The sequence below is a fragment of the Phocoena phocoena genome, chromosome 3 (genome assembly GCF_963924675.1).
Source record: "Phocoena phocoena chromosome 3, mPhoPho1.1, whole genome shotgun sequence".
Taxonomy (NCBI): domain Eukaryota; kingdom Metazoa; phylum Chordata; class Mammalia; order Artiodactyla; family Phocoenidae; genus Phocoena; species Phocoena phocoena.
The window spans coordinates 145,353,797-145,378,141 of NC_089221.1; positions in this window are offsets into that span (position 1 = coordinate 145,353,797).

The following is a 24,345-nucleotide window of genomic DNA, read 5'->3' on the forward strand; positions in this document are numbered from 1 at the left end:
AGACGGTTGGGGATAAATGTGCAAAACCTCTGGCACACAGCAGCCATTCTGTAAAAAAAAAAACTGTTCCCATTATTTCCCTTAATAGTTGCATCAGCTTTATTCTAGTGCTTACAAAAGGTCTGGTTTCAGTCTTCCAATGAATTAGCTCATCAGCTTTCCTTAATCCCAGGAGCCCTGGTGTCTTGCACAAGACAACCCTGTATGTGGGAAGGCGTCCAACAAGAGACTTGCCAAGGGCTTGTGCAAATCATGGTGTGATCGTGGAAAGGACATGGGCCTGTTGTTCTTAGTTTAACCTGGTTCAGATTACCCCTCTGCCATTTCCTACCTGTGGGATTCAAGTCTTTCTCACTCATTGGTTAAATGGGGAGAAGAGAAGCTTCTGGCAGCATTGCTTTGGTTGTGTATAGATGTGTGTTAAAGAGTACGTGCCCAATGAAGTTCAGTTTTTTCACCTCGTTTTGTGAATTCACCTTCTCACCTGTGACTAGGAAATCTTCCACTTCTCCAAACACTGTGTTTTTTTAAGTTTTGAGTTTTATTTTATTTATTTTGTATACAGCAGGTTCTTATTAGTCATCTATTTTATACACACCAGTGTATACATGTCAATCCTGATCTCTCAATTCATCACTGCCCCCCGCCGCTTTCCCCCCTTGGTGTCCATACGTTTTTTCTCTACTTCTGTGTCTCAATTTCTGCCTTGCAAAACCAGTTCATCTGTACCATTTTCTAGGTTCCACATATATGTGTTAATATACGATATTTGTTTTTTCCTTTCTGACTTACTTCACTCTGTATGACAGTCTCTAGATGCATCCACGTCTCTACAAATGACTCAATTTCGTTCCTTTTTATGGCTGAGTAATATTCCATTGTATATATGTGCCACATCTTCTTTATCCATTCGTCTGTCGATGGGCATTTAGGTTGCTTCCATGACCTGGCTATTGTAAATAGTGCTGCAGTGAACACTGGGGTGCATGTATCTTTTTGAATGATGGTTTTCTCAGGGTATATGCCCAGTAGTGGGATTGCTGGGTCATATGGTAGTTCTAGTTTTAGTTTTTTAAGGACCCTCCATACTGTTCTCCATAGTGGCTGTATCAATTTACATTCCCACCAACAGTGCAAGAGGGTTCCCTTTTCTCCACACCCTCTCCAGCATTTGTTGTTTGTACATTTTCTGATGATGCCCATTCTAACTGGTGTGAGGTGACACCTCATTGTAGTTTTGATTTGCCTTTGGCTGCACTGGCTGAAGACCCAGTACAGCCAAAAATAAAATAAATGAAATAAATTAATTAAAAAAAAAACACCATTCACTTTAAAAACAAAACAAAAAACCCCAAAAACTTGGTGTTATTTTTTTTAGCTGCCAAATATTGGCATCTGCATTTATCACCTATATTTACTTGGTGTGCTGGACTCCACAAAGTGGATTCTTGGCCTTATCATATCCATATTGTGTCATATTTTAAAATTGAGATATAATTGACATATAACAAGTTTCAGGCATACAAGGTTATGGTTTAATATTTGTAGATATTGTGAAGTGATCACCACAATAAGTCAAGTTAACATCCTGTCACCACACATAGTTACACATTTTTCTTGTGAGGACTACATTTTTTTTTTTTTTTTTTGTGGTACGCGGGCTGCAGCCTCTCCCATTGTGGAGCACAGGCTCTGGACATGCAGGCTCAGCGGCCATGGCTCACGGGTCCAGCCGCTCCGCGGCATGTGGTATCTTCCTGGACCAGGGCATGAACCCGTGTCCCCTGCATTGGCAGGTGGACTCTCAACCACTGTGCCACCAGGGAAGCCCCTAGGACTACATTTAAGATTTGCTCTCTTACTAGCTTTCAAATACAGAAGACAGTATTATTAATTTCAATTTCAGATATATAATACAGTCCTATAGTCACCATTCTGTACATTGTATCCCTGGGACTTAATTATTTCATAACTGGGAGTTTGTGCCTTTTGACTCCCTTCACTCATTTTGGCCACACCACTCTGCTTCTGGCAACCACCAATTTGCTCTCTGGTTCTATTAATTTAGTGTTTTGTTTTTTCTTAAAGTTTCCACATATAAGAGATCATACTGTTTTCGTCTCTCTCTTTCTGACTGACTTAGCATAATGCCCTCAAGTTCTATCTTTGTCACTGAAAATGATAAGATTTCTTTTTTATATCTAAGTAATATTTCATTGTATGTATACACCACATTTTCTTTATCCTTTATTCCATCAGTGGATACTTAGGGAGAATTCCTTGGTGGTCCAGTGGTTAGGACTCCATGCTTTCATTGCCAGGGCCTGGTTCAGTCCCTGAACTAAGATCCCTCAAGCCTCGCTGAACGGCTGGAAAAAAAAAAAAAAAAAAAAAAAGCTACTTAGGTTGCATCCATGTCTTGGCTGTTAATTATACATAATGCTGCAGTGAACGTGGGGGTGCATATATCTTTTGGATGTAGTATTTTTGTTTCCTTCCAGTACCCAGAAGTAGAATTGTTGGATCATATAGTTGTTTTTTTGTTTGTTTGTTTTCTTTTTTTTTTTTGCTGTGCGCGGGCCTCTCACTGTTGTGGCCTCTCCCATTGCGGAGCGCAGGCTCAGCGGCCATGGCTCACGGGCCCAGCCGCTCCGCGGCATGTGGGATCTTCCCGGCATGGGGCATGAACCCGTGTCCCCTGCATCGGCAGGCAGACCCTCAACCACTGCGCCACCAGGGAAGCCCTGTTTTCTTTTTAATTTTAAAAGTACTACATGTTCACTGAAGACAACTAGAAATACATAAATGCAAAAGAGAAAAATAACAGTTACAATCCCTCAGAGATAACCACCGTTAGCATTTTGATGCATTTCTTCCCAGCATTTCCATTAAAAAAAACTGAAGTATTGTATAACTGACCTACGACACTATGTTAGTTCCCGGTGTATAACACAGTGATTCAGTATTCCTGTACATTACAAAATGACCATCGTGGGACTTCCCCGGTGGTGCGGTGGTTAAGAATCTGACTGCCAATGCAGGGAACACGGGTTCGAGCCCTGGTCTGGGAGGATCCCACATACTGCAGAGCAACTAAACCTGTGTGCCACAACTACTGGGCCTACACTCGAGCCCTTGAGCCACAACTACTGAGCCCAGCTGCCACAACTACTGAAGCCCATGCTCCACAACAAGAGAAGCCACTGCAATGAGAAGCCTGTGCACTGCAATGAAGAGGGGCCCCCCGCTCACCACAACTAGAGAAAGCCCACGCGTAGCAACGAAGACCCAACGTGGCCAGAAAATAATTAATTAATTTTTTAAAAAAGTCTCCAAACCTCTAAAAAATCAAAAAAACCCACAAAACCCTAAGATGACCATCATGATGTGTCTAGTTACTATACAAAGCTATTATAATATAATTGACTATATTCCCCATGCTATATGTTTCATCCCTGTGTAGTTTTAATTTTAATTAAAAAATTGTTTATTGAAGTGTGGTTGAATTATATTTCAGATGCATAGCAAAGTGATTCCGTTATACATATATATTTATTCTTTTTCAGATTCTTTTCCAACTCTAGGTTGTTATAAGATATTGAATACAGTTCCCTGTGCCATGCAGTAGGTCCTTGTTGATCTATTTTATATATAGTAGTGTGTTGATGTTAATCCCAAACTCCTAATTTATCCCTCTGCCCCTTTTCACTTTGGTGACCGTAAGATTGTTTTCTATGTCTGTGAGTCTGTTTCTGTTTTTTAAATAAGTTCATTTGTATCGTTATTTTATTTATTTTAATTTTTAAATTTATTTTATTTATCTTTGGCTGTGTTGGGTCTTCGTTGCTGTGCAGGCTTTCTCTAGTTGCGGCAAGCAGGGGCTACTCTTGGTTGTGGTGCACGGGCTTCTCATTGCGGTGGCTTCTCTTGTTGTGGAGCACGGGCTCTAGGTGTGCAGGCTTCAGTAGTTGCAGCACGTGGGCTCAGTAGTTGTGGCTCGCAGGCTCAGTAGCTGTAGCTTGTGGGCTCTAGAGCGCAGGCTCAGTAGCTGTGGTGCACAGGCTTAGTTGCTCTGTGGCATGTGGGATCTTCCTGGACCAGGGCTCGAACCCGTGTCCCCTGCATTGGCAGGCGGATTCTTAACCACTGTGCCACCAGGGAAGCGGTATAGTTATTTTAGTTTCCACATGTAAGTGATATATATTTGTATTTTGCTGTCTGACTTACTTCACTTAGTATGATAATCTCTAGGTCCATCCATGTTGCTGTAATGGCATTATTTCATTCTTTTTTATGGCTGATTATTCCATTGTGTTTATATACCACATCTGTACACGGACACTTAGGTTGCTTCTATGTCTTGGCTATTGTAAATAGTACTGCAGTGAACATTGGAGTGTGTGTATCTTTTCGAATTAGAGTTTTCATCTCTTCCAGATATGCCCAGGAGTGGGATTGCTGGATCATATGGTAGCTCTATTTTTAGTTTTTTAAGGAACCTCCATACTGTTCTCCATAGTGGCTGCACCAATTTACATTCCTACCAAAGTGTAGGAGGGTTCCCTTTTCTCCACACCTCTTCAGCGTTTATTATTTGTAGACTATTTGATGATGGCCACACATTTTGACCATGTGAGGTGATAGCTCATTGTGGTTTTGCATTTCTCTAATAATTAGCGATGTTGAGCATCTTTTCATGTGCCTGTTGGCCATCTGTGTATCTTCTTTTTTTTTTTTTTTTTTCTCGGTACGTGGGCCTCTCACCGCCGCGGCCTCTCCCGCTGCGGAACACAGGCTCCAGACGCGCAGGCTCAGCGGCCATGGCTCATGGGCCCAGCCGCTCCGCGGCACGTGGGATCCTCCCGGACCGGGGCATGAACCCACGTCCCCTGCATCGGCAGGCAGACTCTCAACCACTGCGCCACCAGGGAAGCCCTGTGTATCTTCTTTGGAGCAATGTCTGTTTAGGTCTTGTATCCATTTTTTGATTGGGTTGTTTGTTTTTTTGATATTGATTTTTATGAGCTGTTTGTGTATTTTGGAAATTAAGCACTTGTTGATTGCATCATTTGCAAATATTTTCTCCTAGTCTGTAGGTTGTCTTTTCGTTTTGAAACCTCACTTTTTACTGAGGCAACTAAGGGAGAGTTCAAAGAGGAACTGGCTTATGAATTGGGCCTTCAAATAAGGATGTGATTAAATTTAGACTTGGTAAGAGGAAAAGGGAAACAGTTCAAGTGAAAGACAAGTGCACAAAAGCAGTAAAGCTTCATGGTGTGCAATAAGGAGCCAGGTTTGGTTATGTAACTCCAAATCTTCCTCAATTTTTTATTTTGAAGTATAGTTGGTTTATAATGTGTTAGTTTCTGGTGTAGAACAAAGTGATTCAGTTATTATATGTATATATATATTTTTCAGATTCTTTCCCCTTATAGGTTATTACAAACTAATGAGTATAGTTCCCTGTGGTATACACTAGGTCCTCATCGTTTATCTAAATTAGGAGTTTATCCCAAACTCCTAATTTATCCCTCCCACCATTTGCCCTTTGGTAACCATAAGCTTGTTTTCTGTGTCTGTGGATGTATTTCTGTTTTGTATGTAAGTTCATTTTTTTAAAATTAAATTTATTTTATTTTTGGCTTCATTGGGTCTTTGCTGCTTCATGTGGGCTTTCTCTAGTTGTGGCGAGCAACTACTCTTTGTTGTGTTGCGTGGGCTTTTCATTGTGGTGGCTTCTCTTACTGGGGAGCATAGGCTCTAGGTGCGCGGGCTTCAGTAGTCGTGGCATGCGGGCTCAGATGTTGTGGCTCGCGGGCTCAGTAGTTGTGGCTTGCGGGCTCTAGAGTGCAGGCATAGTAGTTGTGGCACATGGGCTTAGTTGCTATGCATCATGTGGGATCTTCCCGGATGAGAGCTCCAACCCACGTGTCCCCTGCATTGGCGGGCGGATTCATAACCACTGTGTCACCAGGGAAGCCCTGTAAGTTCATTTGTATCATTTGTTTTTCACTTATATATATCACCACATATAAGTGATATCATAGGGTATTTGTCTTTCTCTGACTTACTTCACTTAATATGATAATCTCTAGGTCCATCCATGTTGCTGCAAATGGCATTATTTCATTCTTTTTATGACTGAGTATTATTCCATTGTGTATATATATATATATATATATATATATACCACACCTTTTTTTTTCTTTTGTTTTGCGGTTCGTGGGCCTCTCACTGCTCTGGCCTCTCCCGCCGCAGAGCACAGGGTCCGGACACGCAGGCTCAGCGGCCATGGCTCACGGGCCCAGCCGCTCCGCGGCATGTGGGATCCTCCTGGACCGGGACATGAACCCACATCCCCCGCATTGGCAGGCGGACCCCCAACCGCTGCGCCACCAGGGAAGCCCATATAGCACATCTTTATTCATTTGTCTGTTGATGGGCATTTAGGTTGCTTCTACGTCTTGGCTGTTGTATATAGTGCTGCTATGAACATTGGGGTGCACGCATCTTTTAGAATTAGAGTTTTTGTCTTTTCTCGATATATGCCCAGGATTGGGATTGCTGGATCATATGGTAACTCTATTTTTAGTTTTGTAAGGAATCTCTATACCGTTCTTCATAGTGTTCTGCCCATTTTTAAATCAGTGTTTGTGTTTTTGCCATTGAATTATACGAGTTATTTATATATTTTAGTTATTAACCCCTTACGAGATAAATGATTTGCACATATTTTTTTCACATTCAGTAGGTTGCCTTTTCATTTTGTTGATGGTTTCCTTTGCTGTGATGAGGCTTTTTATTTATTTATTTATAAAATTTTATTTATTTTTCGCTGCCTTGGGTCTGTGTGGCTGCGTGTGGGCTTCCTGAAGTTGCGGCGAGCGGAGGCTACTCCTCATCGAAGTGCATGGACTTCCCATTGCAGTGGCTCGTCTTGTTGCGGAGTATGGGCTCTAGGGCGCGTGAGCTCAGTAGTTGTGGCACGTGGGCTTCAGTAGCTGTGGCTCACGGGCTCTAGAGCATAGGCTCAGTAGTTGTGGCGCGTGGGCTTAGTTGCTTCGTGGCATGTGGGATCTTCCTGGACAGGGCTTGAAACTGTGTCCCCTGCATTGGCAGGAAGCCTCTTAACCACTGCACCACCAGGGAAGTTCCTGTGATGAGGCTTTTTAATTTGATATAGTCCCAAATGTTTATTTTTGCTTTTGTTGCCTTTGCTTTTCGTGCCATATCCAAAAAAAAAAAAAAAAAAAAAATCATCACCAAGATTGATGTCAAGGAGCTTACCTGCTATGTTTTCTTCTAGGGGTTTTATGGTTTCAGGTCTTAATGTTCAAGTCTTTAGTTCACTTTGAGTTAATTTTTCTGTATGGTGTAAGATAACGATCCAGTTTCATTCTTCTGCATGTTGTTTGTCTAGTTTTTTCAACTCACTTATCGAAGAGATTGTCCTTTCCCCATTGTGTATCCTTGACTCCTTTGTTGTCAATTACCTGACCATGTATGTGTGGGTTTATCTCTGGGCTCTCAGTTCTGTTTCACTGATCTATGTGTCTGTTTTTATGCCAATACCATAGTTTTGATTACTATAGGTTTGTAATACAGTTTGAAATAAAATATGATACATCCAGCTTTGTTCTCCTTTCTTAGGATTGCTTTAGCTATTTGGGGTCTTTTGTGATTCCCTACAGATTTTAGGATTGTTTCTTCTTCTGTTTCCTTGAAAAATGCCATTAGAATTGTGATAGGGATTGCATTGAATCAGTACATTGCCTTGGGTATTATGGATATTTTAACAGTATTAACTCTTACAATCCATGAGGACTGCATATCTTTCCATTTATGTATATCTTCAATTGCTTTCATCAGTGTCTCATAGTTTTCAGTGTATATGTCTTTCACTTCCTTGGTTAAATTTATTCCTAGGTATTTTATTTTTTTTTGATGAAATTATAAACGAGATCATTTCCTTAGTTTCTCTTGCTGATAGTTCATTATTGTATAGAAACAACTTTCTGTTGGGTTTCTGATTTTTGTATGTTAACTTTGTATCCTGTGATTTTACCAATTCATTGATTAGTCCTAACAGCTTTTTGTGTGTGGTAGAGTCTTTAGGGTTTTCTATATATAAAATGCCATCTGAAATAGTGACAGTTCAGTTTTTAATTTTTCCTTCCCAGTTTGGATGGCTTTTACTTCAATTTCTTGTCTGTCGCTCTGGCTAAGACTTCCAATACTGTGTTGGGTAAAAATGCCGAGACAGGGCATCTTTGTCTTATTCCTGATTTTGGAGGAAAAGCTTTTATCTTTTCAAAACTGAGTGTGATGTTAACTGTGGGTTTGTTGTATATGGCGTTTATTATGTTTTTATGTTCCCTCTGTACCCACTTTATTGAGAGTTATAATATGAGTGAAAGTTAAATTTTGTCAGGAATTCCCTGGCAGTCCAGTGGTTAGGAATTGGCAGTTTCACTGCCGTGGGCCGGGCTTCAGTCCCCCGTCAGGGAACTAAGATGCCGCAAGCCACATGGCGTGGCAAAAAAAAAAGTTAGGTTTTGTCACATGCCCTTTGTGCATCTATTGAGATGATCATATGATTTATTTATTTATTTATTTATTAATGGCTCGTTGTGTCCTCGTTTCTGTGTGAGGGCTTTCTCTAGTTGTGGCAAGCGGGAGCCATTCTTCATCGTGGTGCACGGGCCTCTCACTGTCGCGGCCTCTCTTGTTGTGGAGCACAGGCTCCAGATGCGCAGGCTCAGTAATTGTGGCTCATGGGCCTAGTTGCTCCGCGGCATGTTTGATCTTCCCAGACCAAGGCTCGAACCCGTGTCCCCTGCATTGGCAGGCAGACTCTCAACCACTGCGCCACCAGGGAAGCCCCGATCATATGGTTTTTATCATTCATTTTGTTTATGTGAAGTATCACATTGACTGATGTTTGGATGTTGAACCATCCTTGCATCCCTGAAATAATTATAACTTCATCATTATGTATGATCCCTTTTTTTGAGATGTAATTGACATGTAGCATTGTATAGGTTAAGGTGTACAGCATAATGATTTGACTTACATATATCGTGTACGGATTATTACAGTAAGTTTAGTTAACATCTATCATCTCATAGACACAAAAAAACAAAAATTGAAAAACGTTTTTCCTTGTGATGAGAACCCTTAGGATTTACTCTGTTTACAACTTTCCCAAGTACCATACAACAGTGTTTACTATAGGCATCAAGTTGTACATTGCATTTCCAGTACTTATTTATCCTGTAACGGGACGCTTGTACCTTTTGACCGCATTTCTCCATTTCTCCCTGCTTCCAAACCCCTGCCTCTAGTAACTACGAATCTAATATCTTTTCTATGAGATTTGAGTTGGGTTTTTAGTTTGTTTTTGTATTAAGATTCCATGTATGGTGAGCTCATACTGTATTTGTCTTTGTCTGAATTACTCCACTTAGCATAATGCCCTCAGATTTCATCCATGTTGTTGCAAATGCCAGGGTTTCCTCCTTTAATTAATTAATTAATTAATTTTTGGCTGAGTTGGGTGTTTGTTGCTGCGCGCTGGCTTTCTCTAGTTGCGGCGAGTGGGGGCTACTCTTCGTTGCGGTGCGCAGGCTTCTCATTGCAGTGGCTTCTCTTTGTTGTGGAACACGGGCTCTAGGCGTGCGGGCCTCAGTAGTTGAGGCTCACGGACTCTAGAGCGCAGGCTCAGTAGTTGTGGCGCACGGGCTTAGTTGCTCTGCGGCATGTGAGATCTTCCCGGATGAGAGCTCCACCCCACGTGTCCCCTGCATTGGCGGGCGGATTCATAACCACTGTGTCACCAGGGAAGCCCTGTAAGTTCATTTGTATCATTTGTTTTTCACTTATATATATCACCACATATAAGTGATATCATAGGGTATTTGTCTTTCTCTGACTTACTTCACTTAATATGATAATCTCTAGGTCCATCCATGTTGCTGCAAATGGCATTATTTCATTCTTTTTATGACTGAGTATTATTCCATTGTATATATATATATATATATATATATATACACCACACCTTTCTTTTTCTTTTGTTTTGCGGTTCGTGGGCCTCTCACTGCTCTGGCCTCTCCCGCCGCAGAGCACAGGGTCCGGACACGCAGGCTCAGCGGCCATGGCTCACGGGCCCAGCCGCTCCGCGGCATGTGGGATCCTCCTGGACCGGGACATGAACCCACATCCCCCGCATTGGCAGGCGGACCCCCAACTGCTGCGCCACCAGGGAAGCCCATATAGCACATCTTTATTCATTTGTCTGTTGATGGGCATTTAGGTTGCTTCTACGTCTTGGCTGTTGTATATAGTGCTGCTATGAACATTGGGGTGCACGCATCTTTTAGAATTAGAGTTTTTGTCTTTTCTCGATATATGCCCAGGATTGGGATTGCTGGATCATATGGTAACTCTATTTTTAGTTTTGTAAGGAATCTCTATACCGTTCTTCATAGTGTTCTGCCCATTTTTAAATCAGTGTTTGTGTTTTTGCCATTGAATTATACGAGTTATTTATATATTTTAGTTATTAACCCCTTACGAGATAAATGATTTGCACATATTTTTTTCACATTCAGTAGGTTGCCTTTTCATTTTGTTGATGGTTTCCTTTGCTGTGATGAGGCTTTTTATTTATTTATTTATAAAATTTTATTTATTTTTCGCTGCCTTGGGTCTGTGTGGCTGCGTGTGGGCTTCCTGAAGTTGCGGCGAGCGGAGGCTACTCCTCATCGAAGTGCATGGACTTCCCATTGCAGTGGCTCGTCTTGTTGCGGAGTATGGGCTCTAGGGCGCGTGAGCTCAGTAGTTGTGGCACGTGGGCTTCAGTAGCTGTGGCTCACGGGCTCTAGAGCATAGGCTCAGTAGTTGTGGCGCGTGGGCTTAGTTGCTTCGTGGCATGTGGGATCTTCCTGGACAGGGCTTGAAACTGTGTCCCCTGCATTGGCAGGAAGCCTCTTAACCACTGCACCACCAGGGAAGTTCCTGTGATGAGGCTTTTTAATTTGATATAGTCCCAAATGTTTATTTTTGCTTTTGTTGCCTTTGCTTTTCGTGCCATATCCAAAAAAAAAAAAAAAAAGAAATTATCACCAAGATTGATGTCAAGGAGCTTACCCGCTATGTTTTTTCCTAGGAGTTTTATGGTTTCAGGTCTTAATGTTCAAGTCTTTAATTCAGTTTGAGTTAATTTTTCTGTATGGTGTAAGATAATGATCCAGTTTCATTCTTTTGCGTGTAGTTTGTCTAGTTTTTTTCAGCTCACTTATTTTTTTTTTTAAAATGAGGGTGTGTTTTTTTCAAATGCCAGTAGAAGACTGATATTTTTTATTGAGTGCAGTGACTTTATGAGGTAGGCGCTATTGTCCCTGGTTTGCAGCTGGGGAGACTATTACTGTTTTTTTTTTTTTTTAAGAAGATGTTGGGGGTAGGCATTTATTAATTAATTAATTAATTTTTGCTGTGTTGGGTCTTCGTTTCTGTGTGAGGGCTTTCTCTATTTGTGGCAAGCGGGGACCACTCTTCATCGCAGTGCGTGGGCCTCTCACTATTATGGCCCCTCTTGTTGTGGAGCACAGGCTCCAGAAGCCCAGGCTCAGTAGTTGTGGCTCACGGGCCTAGTCGCTCCGCGGCATGTGGGGTGTTCCCAGACCAGGGCTCGAACCCGTGTCCCCTGCATAAGCAGGCAGATTCTCAGCCAGTGCGCCACCAGGGAATCCCTCAACTCACTTATTGAAGAGATTGTCCTTTCCCCATTGTGTATCCTTGACTCCTTTGTTGTCAATTACTTGACCATATATGTGTGGGTTCATCTCTGGGCTCTCAATTCTGTTTCACTGATCTATGCGTCTGTTGTTATACCAATACCATAGTTTTGATTACTATAGGTTTGTAATACAGTTTGAAATAAAATATGATACATCCAGCTTTGTTCTCCTTTCTTAGGATTGCTTTAGCTATTTGGTACTTTTGTGATTCCCTACAGATTTTAGGATTGTTTCTTCTTCTGTTTCCTTGAAAAATGCCATTAGAATTGTGATAGGGATTGCATTGAATCAGTACATTGCCTTGGGTATTATGGATATTTTAACAGTATTAACTCTTACAATCCATGAGGACTGCATATCTTTCCATTTATGTATATCTTCAATTGCTTTCATCAGTGTCTCATAGTTTTCAGTGTATATGTCTTTCACTTCCTTGGTTAAATTTATTCCTAGGTATTTTATTTTTTTTGATGAAATTATAAACGAGATCATTTCCTTAGTTTCTCTTGCTGATAGTTCATTATTGTATAGAAACAACTTTCTGTTGGGTTTCTGATTTTTGTATGTTAACTTTGTATCCTGTGATTTTACCAATTCATTGATTAGTCCTAACAGCTTTTTGTGTGTGGTAGAGTCTTTAGGGTTTTCTATATATAAAATGCCATCTGAAATAGTGACAGTTCAGTTTTTAATTTTTCCTTCCCAGTTTGGATGGCTTTTACTTCAATTTCTTGTCTGTTGCTCTGGCTAAGACTTCCAATACTGTGTTGGGTAAAAATGCCGAGACAGGGCATCTTTGTCTTATTCCTGATTTTGGAGGAAAAGCTTTTATCTTTTCAAAACTGAGTGTGATGTTAACTGTGGGTTTGTTGTATATGGCGTTTATTATGTTTTTATGTTCCCTCTGTACCCACTTTATTGAGAGTTATAATATGAGTGAAAGTTAAGTTTTGTCAGGAATTCCCTGGCAGTCCAGTGGTTAGGAATTGGCAGTTTCACTGCCGTGGGCCGGGCTTCAGTCCCCCGTCAGGGAACTAAGATGCCACAAGCCACATGGCGTGGCAAAGAAAAAAAGTTAGGTTTTGTCACATGCCCTTTGTGCATCTATTGAGATGATCATATGATTTATTTATTTATTTATGGCTCGTTGTGTCCTCGTTTCTGTGTGAGTGCTTTCTCTAGTTGTGGCAAGCGGGAGCCATTCTTCATCATGGTGCACGGGCCTCTCACTGTCGCGGCCTCTCTTGTTGTGGAGCACAGGCTCCAGATGCGCAGGCTCAGTAATTGTGGCTCATGGGCCTAGTTGCTCCGCGGCATGTTTGATCTTCCCAGACCAAGGCTCGAACCCGTGTCCCCTGCATTGGCAGGCAGACTCTCAACCACTGCGCCACCAGGGAAGCCCCGATCATATGGTTTTTATCATTCATTTTGTTTATGTGAAGTATCACATTGACTGATGTTTGGATGTTGAACCATCCTTGCATCCCTGAAATAATTATAACTTCATCATTATGTATGATCCCTTTTTTTGAGATGTAATTGACATGTAGCATTGTATAGGTTAAGGTGTACAGCATAATGATTTGACTTACATATATCGTGTACGGATTATTACAGTAAGTTTAGTTAACATCTATCATCTCATAGACACAAAAAAACAAAAATTGAAAAACGTTTTTCCTTGTGATGAGAACCCTTAGGATTTACTCTGTTTACAACTTTCCCAAGTACCATACAACAGTGTTTACTATAGGCATCAAGTTGTACATTGCATTTCCAGTACTTATTTATCCTGTAACGGGACGCTTGTACCTTTTGACCGCATTTCTCCATTTCTCCCTGCTTCCAAACCCCTGCCTCTAGTAACTACGAATCTAATATCTTTTCTATGAGATTTGAGTTGGGTTTTTAGTTTGTTTTTGTATTAAGATTCCATGTATGGTGAGCTCATACTGTATTTGTCTTTGTCTGAATTACTCCACTTAGCATAATGCCCTCAGATTTCATCCATGTTGTTGCAAATGCCAGGGTTTCCTCCTTTAATTAATTAATTAATTAATTTTTGGCTGAGTTGGGTGTTTGTTGCTGTGCGCTGGCTTTCTCTAGTTGCGGCGAGTGGGGGCTACTCTTCGTTGTGGTGTACAGGCTTCTCGTTGCAGTGGTTTCTCTTTGTTGTGGAGCTCGGGCTCTAGGCATGCGGGCCTCAGTAGTTGAGGCTCACGGACTCTAGAGCGCAGGCTCAGTAGTTGTGTCGCACTGGCTTAGTTGCTTCGCGGTATGTGGGATCTTCCCAGATGAGAGCTTGAACCCATGTGTCTTGCATTTGCAGGCGGATTCTTAACCACTGCACCACCAGTGAAGCGCCAGGGTTTCCTCCTTTTTAGGGCTGAGTAATATGCCATTGTATACACATGTATGTATGCCATAGTGTCTTCATCCATTCTTCCGTCTGTGAACACTTTGGTTGTTTCGCTGTTTTGAGTATTATTAATAATGCTGCAGTGAACATGGGTGTGCAGATGTGTCTTTGACATAGTGTTTTTTTTCCCTTTAGATACATTTCCAGAGGTGGAATTGCTGTATCATATTGTTGTTTTATTTTTGAGAAAGCTCCATAGTGTTTTCAGTAGTGGCTCTGTACCAATAGTGCATAATGAATCCCTTTTCTCCACATCCATGAGAGCATTTGCTATCTCTTGTCTTATAGATATTAGCCATCCTAATAGGTGTGATGTGATATCTCATTCCAGTTTTTTTTTTTTTTTTTTTTTTTGCGGTCTGCGGCCCTCTCACTGTTGTGGCCTCTCCCAGTGTGGAGCACAGGCTCTGGATGCACAGGCTCAGCCGCCATGGCTCTCGGGCCCAGCCGCTCCGCGGCATGTGAGATCTTCCTGGACTGGGGCATGAACCCGTGTCCCCTGCATCGGCAGGCGGAGTCTCAACCACTGCGCCTCCAGGGAAGCCCTCATTCCAGTTTTGATTTTTATTTTCATAGTGATTAGTGATGTTGAACATATCCTTATATATCTGTTAACCATTCATATATCTTATTTGGAAAAATGTCTTCAGTTTTGCCCATTTAAAAAAATTGGATTATTTGAGTTGGAGCTATTGAGTTGTGTGAATTATTTATATTTTTGTATTTTAACCCCTTATCAATATATACAGTTTGCATGTATTTTTTCACATTGCATATGTTGTTTTTCAGTTTGTGAATCATTCCTTTTGCTGTGCAGAGACTTTAAAATTTGATGTAATCTCACTTGTTTGTTTTTGTTGCTTGTGCTTTAGTTGTCATATCCAAACAATTATCGCCAAGATCCACATCAAAGAATTTTTTTCCTATGTTTTCTTCTAGGGGTTTTGTGGTTTCAGATCTTACGTTTAAGATCTAATCCGTTTAGAGGTAATTTTTATAAGTGTTGTAGGATAGGTGTCTAGTTTCATTTTTTTATATGTGAATATTTTTCATATGTGAATATCCAGTTTTCCTAGCACCATTTTTTGAAGAGACTATCTTTTCTCCATTGAGAATTTATGGTTTCCTTCTCAAATATTAGTTAACTGTATATGCATGGGTTTATTTCTGGGCTCTCAATTCTGTTCCATTGGTCTATGTGTCTGTTTTTAAGCCGGTACTGTACTGTTTTGATTACTATAGCTTTATAGTGTAGTTTAAAATTGGGAAATGTGATGCCTCATGCTTTGTTCTTCTTTCTCAGGTTTTCTTTGGCTATTTGGGGTCTTTTGTAATTTTAGGATTTTTGTTTTTCTATTTCTATAAAAAAAAAAAATTGCCGTTGGAATCTTGATAGAGATTGCATTGAGTCTTTGGATGGCTGTTAGTAGTATGAACATTTTAACAAAATTAATTCTTCCAATCCTTGAACACAGGATATTTTTCCACTTACTTGTGTTGTCTTCAGTTTCTTTCATCGTGTCTTATAGTTTTCAGAATACAGATCTTTTACCTCCTTTGTTAAGTTTGTACCATATTTTATTACTGTTGCTATTGTAAATGTGATCATTTTTTTAGTTCTTATTCAGATAATTTTTTTTAGTTTATAGAAATCCTACTGATTTTGTGTGTTAATTTTCAACTTTGAATTTATCGATTCGATTCAACAGTTTTTTGTTTGAGTCTTTAGGATTTTCTGTATATAAAATAATGTTATCTGCAAATAGAGACAATTTTACTTCTGCCTTTCCAATTCTGTTACATTTCATTTATTTCTTACTTAATTGCTTTGGCTAGAATTTCCTGTACTATGCTGAAAAGAAGTGGTCAGTGTGGGCCCCCTTCTTTTGTTCCTGATCTTAGAGGAAAAGGTTTTAATTTTCCACCATGATATTAGCTGTGGGCTTGTCCTGTGTGGCCTTTATTATGTTGTGGTACATTCCTTCAATTCTTAGTTTGTTATAAACAGATACTGAATTTTGTCAAATGCTGTTTCTGTGTTAGTGAGATCATCGTATGATTCTTATCTTTCATTTTATTGTGATGTATCAGAATGATTGATTTGTATATGTTAAACCATTTATTGTTGCCGAGGGATAAATTCCACCTGATCATTGTGAATAATTCTTTAATTTATTTATTTATTTTTGGCCATGCCACACAGCTTTTGGGACCTTAGTTCCCCAACCAGGGATTGAACCTGGGCCCTTGGTAGTGAAAGCATGGAGTCTTAACCACTAAACTGTCAGGGAATTCCCAAGTAATTCTTTCAATGTGCTGCTGAATTTGGTTTGCTAGTATTTTATTGAGAATAATTAATTAATTAATTGATATTGACATATAGTTGAATTACAATATTAGTTTCAGGTGTACAGCATAGTGATTCAGTATTTTTATAGATTACATTCCATTAAAAGTTATTACAAGATAATTGCTATTATTCCCTGTGGAGAATTTTAATATGTATATTCATCAGGAATATTGGTCTGTTGTTTTGTATTCTGGTAGTGTCATTTTCTGGCCTTGGTATCAGGGTAATATTTGCCTCATAAAATAAGTTTGTGAGTGTGCCATTCTCTTCGATTTTATTTTTTAAAGACTTTGAACATAATTGGCCTTCATTCTTCTTGAAATGTTTAGTAAAATTCACCAGTGAATTTTTCTTCCTGGCCCTGGAAATTTTTGATTACTAATTAAGTATCCTTACTAGTAGTTGGTCTGTTCAGATTTTTCTATTTCATGTTTTGCTGTTTTTTTTTTTTTTGTTTGTTTGTTTGTTTTGTGGCCTGTGGGATCTTAGTTCCCCAACCAGGGATTGAACCTGAGCTCTCAGCAGTGAAAGCATGAAGTCCTAACCACTGGACCATCAGGGAATCCCCAGATTTTCTATTTCTTTATGATTCAGTCCTGGTAGATTGTGTGCTTTAAGAACTTTTCTATTTTTTTCTAGGTAGTTCAATTTATTGGCATTTAGTTGTTCAGAGGAGCCTCTTATGATCCTTTGTATTTCTGTGTTATCAGTTATAATGTCTCTATTTTTAATTTTAATGATGTGGATCCTTTTTCTTCTTGGTTAGTCTAGTTAAAGGATTCTCAGTTTTATCATTTCAAAGAACCACCTCTTAGTTTTGTTAATCTTTTTTATTATTTTCCTGTTGTCTATTTGATTTATTTCTGCTCTAATCTTATTATTTCTTTATTTATTATTTATGATTTCCTTCTGCTAACTTCATGTTCATTTCTTTTTCTAGTTTCTCAGTGCATAGCATTAAGTTATTTGAGATCTTTCTTGTTTCTAAGGTAGGCATTTACTACTATGAAATTCTCTCTTTAGAACTGCTTTTGCTGTATGTCATAAGTTTTGGTATATTGTGTTTTTATTTTTATTTATCTCAAGATAACTTTTTAGTTTCCCCTTTAATTTCTTCTTTGATACATTGGTTGTTCAGGAAAGCATTATTTAATTTTCATGTATTTGTGGAATTTCCAGTTTGCTTTCTCTTACTGATTTCTAGTTTCATACTGTTGTGGTCAGAGAAGATACTTGGTGTGATTCCAATCTTCTTTTTTTTAAAATTAATTAATTAATTTATTTGTTTTTATTTCTTTATTGTTGGCTGCGTTGAGTCTTCATTGCTGCGCTCGGGCTTTCTCTAGTTGCGGTGAGTGGGGGCTACTCTTTGTTGTGGTGCGCAGGCTTCTCATTTGAGTGGCTTCTCTTGTTGAGGAGCACAGGCTCTAGGTGCACGGGCTTCAGTAGTTGTGGCACACAGGCTCAGTAGTTGTGGCTTGTGGGCTCTAGAGCGCAGGCTCAGTAGTTGTGGCACAAGGCTTAGCTGCTCCGTGGCATGTGGGATCTTCCCAGATCAGGGCTCGAACCCGTGTTCCCTGCATTGGCAGGCGGATTCTTAACCACTGCGCCACCCAGGAAGTCCCTAGTTGTCTATTCTTGTAGTTTACTTCATGTCTAAACTTCTTTAAGAGGAGTATTCTGAATTCTTTGTCTGACGACTCATACATCACCCATTTCTTTATGGTCAGTTATTGGAGCTTTTTAAATTTTCTTTGGTGGTGTCATGTTTACCATGTGTTTCATGATTACACTGGTATCTGCATATTTGAGTAAACAGTTTCCTCTTCCAGACTTTACAGGTTCATTTGGCAGAGACAGTCACCTCACTTTGGGTTTCTGGACATGTCTACTGCTAACATCCTTGGGTAGGTGGGACTTTCTATCAGTGTTTGTTTTGAGGCAAGGCCACTGTCCAAGTTCTGAGCCTGGGGTGCAGGGTACTGCTGGCTGGGAGGAGTTGGATGAGTCTGCTGGCTTGATCCCCTGCCTAAGCAAGGGTTTAGGATGGACTCTGTGGTTGCCTGGGTTCTCTGGTCAGGCTTACCAGATGGTCAGGACTGGGTAATATACTCGGAAGTAGATGGGGCTATGAATTAGCTTCTCTGCTTTTGCGGGGAAGTAGGATGGGCCCCAGGCGCTGCATAGCTTGTCACCTGGGGACCCGAACCAGGCAAGAATGTGTACTGGATTCTCTGGTCAGGCAGTGCTACTACTTTTTCTCTATAGATGGGGAAAGGCACAGGCTCTCTGTTCAAGCCACTTAAGCAGGGCTATTGGATAGGCTCTGTAGCTTCCTGTCTGCTCTGGTTAGGTTCCCTGTTTGGGTGGGCTGACGCCTATAGTAAGCAAGAGGTGGGGCTAAAATTAGTTTCCCTGCCCAGGTGCTGTGGGAGAATCAGCTCGAAGGCTGAAAAGGCTTTTTGTGGTCTTGGCTCATTTTGATCAGTGCCCCAAGTTCTCTGGACTAACAGGGCCATTGCCTTTGCTTTGAAGACTGTTAGCTCTGCCTCTTGGACTCTCTGAGTGTTGCAGGACTGCACAGCTTTCCAGGTGTTCTGACCAGGCTTTCTGGTCAGGTGGGGCTGGAAACTTCACTCAGCTGTGAACACTGCTGTGAGTTGGCTCCCCTTCATGGGCAGGACTGGAGAGCCATCTCCAAGTAGCCTCCCAGGATTTCCAGATCAGGCTTTGTGGTCCCGAGAGATCAGGAAGTACACTGAGCAGTGGGTGGGGCTATGAATTAGCTCTCCTGCCTGAGTGGAGCAGGGAACCCTCCACCTTGGCCCTGGCTCTGCAGAAGGTCAGCTCTGATTGCTGTACTCTATGCTCCCATGTTTACAGGCTATGTAGCTTATGGGCTTATGATTAGGCTTTGTGGCTGGGAGGGGCTGGGAGCTATACTCAGCACTGAGTGGGTCTATGAATTACCTTCCTACCTGGCCCAGACAGGGCAGCTGGCTCCAAGCCCAGCAAGACTTTTTTTTCTTGATTCATTCTGCTACGCACCCCAAGTTCCCTACAAAGCTACTGGCTTTGCTCTGCCAGTAGAGCCATCAGCTCTGCCTTGAGCATTGCTGGACTGCACAGATTCCAGGTGTTCTGGCAAAGCTTTTTGGTTGGGCAGGCTGGGAGCTATACTCTGCAGTGGTTGGGGCTGTGACTCAGCTCCCCTGCCTATGGGGGCTGAGGTGTCGGCAGACAAAGTGTCAGTGCAGGCAAGGAGGTTCTTCGTTTAAGGTCCCAAGTCAGGCAGAACTGTGTGCCCTGATCAATTCCCCAGTCAGACTGCACCCCGATCCTGGTTCTACAGATAGCACAGGTGCTGGTTAGGACTACTGTTGGGGCTTTGTAGGCAGGAACTGGGTCTGGGAAGATCTGAACGTTGGTTGTTGAAACTCTTTTCCCCTTCTCCATCATAAACAGATTCCCAGTGGTCAAGCCCTGCAAATTCCCCTGCAATTCCTGTGGTGTGAGACCAAAGTGGGGTTCCCAAGAAGTGGCCCACAATGCTGGGACAGCTGGATTTCCACCCTGAGTTCCCTTTTCCCACTGGAGGAACTGTAGGCTCAGGGGAGATCTCTCAGTGTGGTTCAGTGGTGGCCTGGGGGAAGGGCAAACGTGGTCAGTGTGTAATTGCTTCTCTTACTCTTCTAAAGCAGTCTGTCTTGGTGTCTGTGGTGCAGGGGGATTCTTCAGCCTCACCTGCCACGTTCTAGGATTTTCGCAGTGGAGTCTTGTCCATGAAGAGCTGTTAGTTGCTCTTCATGTGGTGGGGAGCAAAGTCAAGAACAACTTAGGTCACCATCTTGGTGATGACATTCTCCTGTATGATCCTTCTAATGTACTGATGAGTTTGTTTTGCTAATATTTTGTTGAGGATCTGTGCATCCATGTTCATCAGAGATATTGACTTTTTATTTTCTTGTAGTGTTCTTGACTACACTGACTACACTACAGCGTCAGGGTAATGCTGGCCTGGTAAAATGAGTTTGTAAGTGTTCCATTCTCTTCTATTTTTTGAAAGAATTAGAGAAGGATTGGTATTAATTCTTTAACTGTTTGGTAGAATTCACTAGTGAGACCATCTGGTCCTGGACTTTTGTTTGTTGGGAGGTTTTTGATTACTGATTCAATCTCCTTACTATTACTTGGTCTGTTCACATTTTCTATTTCTTCATGATTCAGTCTTGAGAGGTTGTATTTGTCTAGGAATTTATTCATTTCTTCTGAGTTGTCCCATTTGGCATATAATTGTTGATAGACGCTTCTTATTATCCTTTGCATTTCTGCGTTATCAGTTGTAATATATCCTTGTTCATTTCTGGTTTTATTTGAGTCCTCTTTTTTTCTTGGTGACTCTAACTAAAGGTTTGTCTATCTTGTTTATTTTTTTCAAAAAACCAGCTGTTAGTTTCATCCTTTATATTGTCTTTTTAGTCTCTATTTCATTTATTTCCATTCTAATCTTTATTTCCTTCCTTCCAATAACTTTGGGCTTAATTTATTCTTATTTTTCTTGTTCCTTGAGTTAAGTTAGGTTGTTTATTTGAGATATTTCTTGTTTCTTAATGTAGGCATTTATTGCTCTGGACTTCCCTCTTAGAACCGCTTTTGCTGCATCCCATAAGTTTCGGTATGTTGTATTTCCAATTTTATTTGTTTCAAGGTATTTTTTGATTTTTCTTTTGATTTCTTCTTTCACTCCTTGGTTGTTCAGTAGCATATTGTTTAATATCCATATATTTGTGAATTTTCCAGTTTTCTTCTTGTAATTGATTTCTAGTTTCATACCATTGTGGTTGGACAAAATGCTTGATATGATTTTAGCCTTCTTAAATATATTAAAACTTGTTTTGTGGCCTAATCTATGATCTATCCTGGAGAATGTTTCATGTACACTTGAGTAGAATGTGATTTTGTTGCTTTTGGTTGGAATGTTCTGTATATGTCTGTTAAGTTCATCTGGTTAACATGTCATTTAAGGTCAGTGTTTTCTTTTTGATTTTCTCTTTGGATGATCTATCTATTGAAGAAGGCAGGTATTAAAGTCTCCTACTATTATTGTATTGCTGTCTATTTCTCCCTTTAGGTCTGTGAATATTGACTTTATATATTTAGTTGCTCCTATGTTGGGTGCAGAAATATTTACAAATGTTATCTTTTTGTTGGGTATACCCCTTTATCATTATATAATGACCTTCTTTGTAACTTATTACAGTCGTTGTCTTAAAGTCTAATTCGTGTGATATAAGTGGAGCTATCCCAGGTTTCTTTTGATTTTCATTTGCTTGGAATATGTTTTTTCACCCCTGCATTTTTAGTTTTTGTGTGTCCTCACATCTGAAGTGAGTCTCCTGTAGGCAGGATATAGATTTGTCTTTAAAAAAAAAAATCCATTCAGCCACTGTATTTGATCAGAGAATCGAGTCCATTTACATTTAAAATAATTATTGATATATATGTTCTTATTACTATTTTGTTAATTGTTTTCTGGCTCTTTTGTAGTTCATCTGGTCCATTCTTCTCTTGCTGTCTTCCTTTGTTAACTGATGATTTTCTGTAGTTCTTTATCTTTTGTGTGTCTACCATAGGTTTTTGCTTTGTGATTACCATAAGGCTTACATAAAACAACTTATATCTATAACAATCCATTTAAAGTTGATAACAACTTAAGCTCAAATATATTCTAAAGCTGTACATTTTAACTGTCCCCTCAGATTTTGCTTTTAATGTCACCATCTGTATCTTTTTATCTTGTATATCCATTAACAAATTATTATAGTTATGGCTATTTTTATTATTTTGTCTTTTAACCTTCATGTTAGCTTTAGAAGTGATTAACTCGCCACCTTTACAACATTAGGTTATTCTGACTTTTACTGTATATTTACCAATGAGATTTATGCTTTCATATGTTTTGCTGTTGCTAATTAGCACCTGTGAGTTTCCACTTAAGTCCCTTTAACATTTCTTGTAAAGCTGGTCTACTGGTGATGAACTCCTTTAGCTTTTGCTTGTCTGGAAAACTTTATCTCTTCTTCAACTCTGAAGGACAGATTTGCTAGGTGGATATTCTTTGTTGGCAGTTTCTTTCTTTCAGCACTTCGAATATATTGTGCCACTCCCTTCTGGCATGCAACATTTCTGATGCAAAAAAACTGTTAACAATTTGTAAAAGTTGTTACATACAATGTGTGCCCTTGTATGTAACAAGTTGTTTTTCTCTTCTTTTAAGATTTTCTCCTTGTCTTTTTTTTGTTGTTTGTTTTTTTGGCTGCGTTGGGTCTTCATTGCTGTGCACGGGCTTTCTCTAGTTGGGATGAGTGGGGGCTACTCTTTGTTGTGGTGAGTGGGCTTCTCACTGCAGTGGCTTCTCTTGTTGTGGAGCACGGGCTCTAGGCACGTGGTCTTCAGTAGTTGCAGCATGAGGGCTCAGTAGTTGTGACACACAGGCCCTAGAGCATGTGGGCTTGTGGCGCGTGGGCTCAGTAGTTGTGGTGCACAGGCTCAGTAGTTGTGGTGCAGGGGCTTAGTTGCTCCATGGCCTGTGGGACCTTCCTGGACCAGGGATCGAACCTGTGTCCCCTGCATTGGCAGGTGGATTCTTAACCACTCTGCTACCAGGGCAGTCCCTCTCTTTGTCTTTAGCTTCAGCACTTTACTTACAATTGTCTTGGTGTGGATGTCTTTGTGTTCCTCTTTTTGGAACTCTGTGGGCTTCTCGGATCTGGATTTCTGTTTCCATCCCCAGGTTAAGGAAGTTTTCAGCCATTATTTCTTCAAGTAAGTTTTCTGCTCCTTTCTCTTCTCTTTCTAGAACCCCTATAAAGTGAATGTTGGTTTAGTTGATGTCGTCCCATAATTCCTTTTACTGTCTTCAGTCTTTTTTTTTTCTGGTTTCTTTTTGCTACTCTGATTGTGTGAGTTTCACTGCCCTGTGTTTGAGTTCACTGATCCTTTCTTCCACTTCCTCTAGTGTGCTTTTGAATCCCTCTGTTGTATTTTTCCATATATATGTGTTAGCATACGGTATTTGTCTCTTTCTGACTTACTTCACTCTGTATGACAGACTCTAGGTCTATCCACCTCATTACAAATAGCTCAATTTCGTTTCTTTTTATGGCTGAGTAATATTCCATTGTATATATGTGCCACATCTTCTTTATCCATTCATCCGTTGATGGACACTTAGGTTGTTTCCATCTCTGGGCTATTGTGAATAGAGCTGCAATGAACATTTTGGTACATGACTCTTTTTGAATTTTGGTTTTCTCAGGGTGTATGCCCAGTAGTGGGATTGCTGGGTCATATGGTAGTTCTATTTGTAGTTTTTTAAGGAGCCTCCATACTGTTCTCCATAGTGGCTGAACCAATTCACATTCCCACCAGCAGTGCAAGAGTGTTCCCTTTTCTCCACACCCTCTCCAGCATTTATTGTTTCTAGATTTTTTGATGATGGCCATTCTGACTGGTGTGAGATGATATCTCATTGTAGTTTTGATTTGCATTTCTCTAATGATTAATGATGTTGAGCATTCTTTCATGTGTTTTTTGGCAGTCTGTATATCTTTGGAGAAATGTCTATTTAGGTCTTCTGCCCATTTTTGGATTGGGTTGTTTGTTTCTTTGTTATTGAGCTGCATGAGCTGCTTGTAAATTTTGGAGATTAATCCTTTGTCAGTTGCTTCATTTGCAAATATTTTCTCCCATTCTGAGGGTTGTCTTTTGGTCTT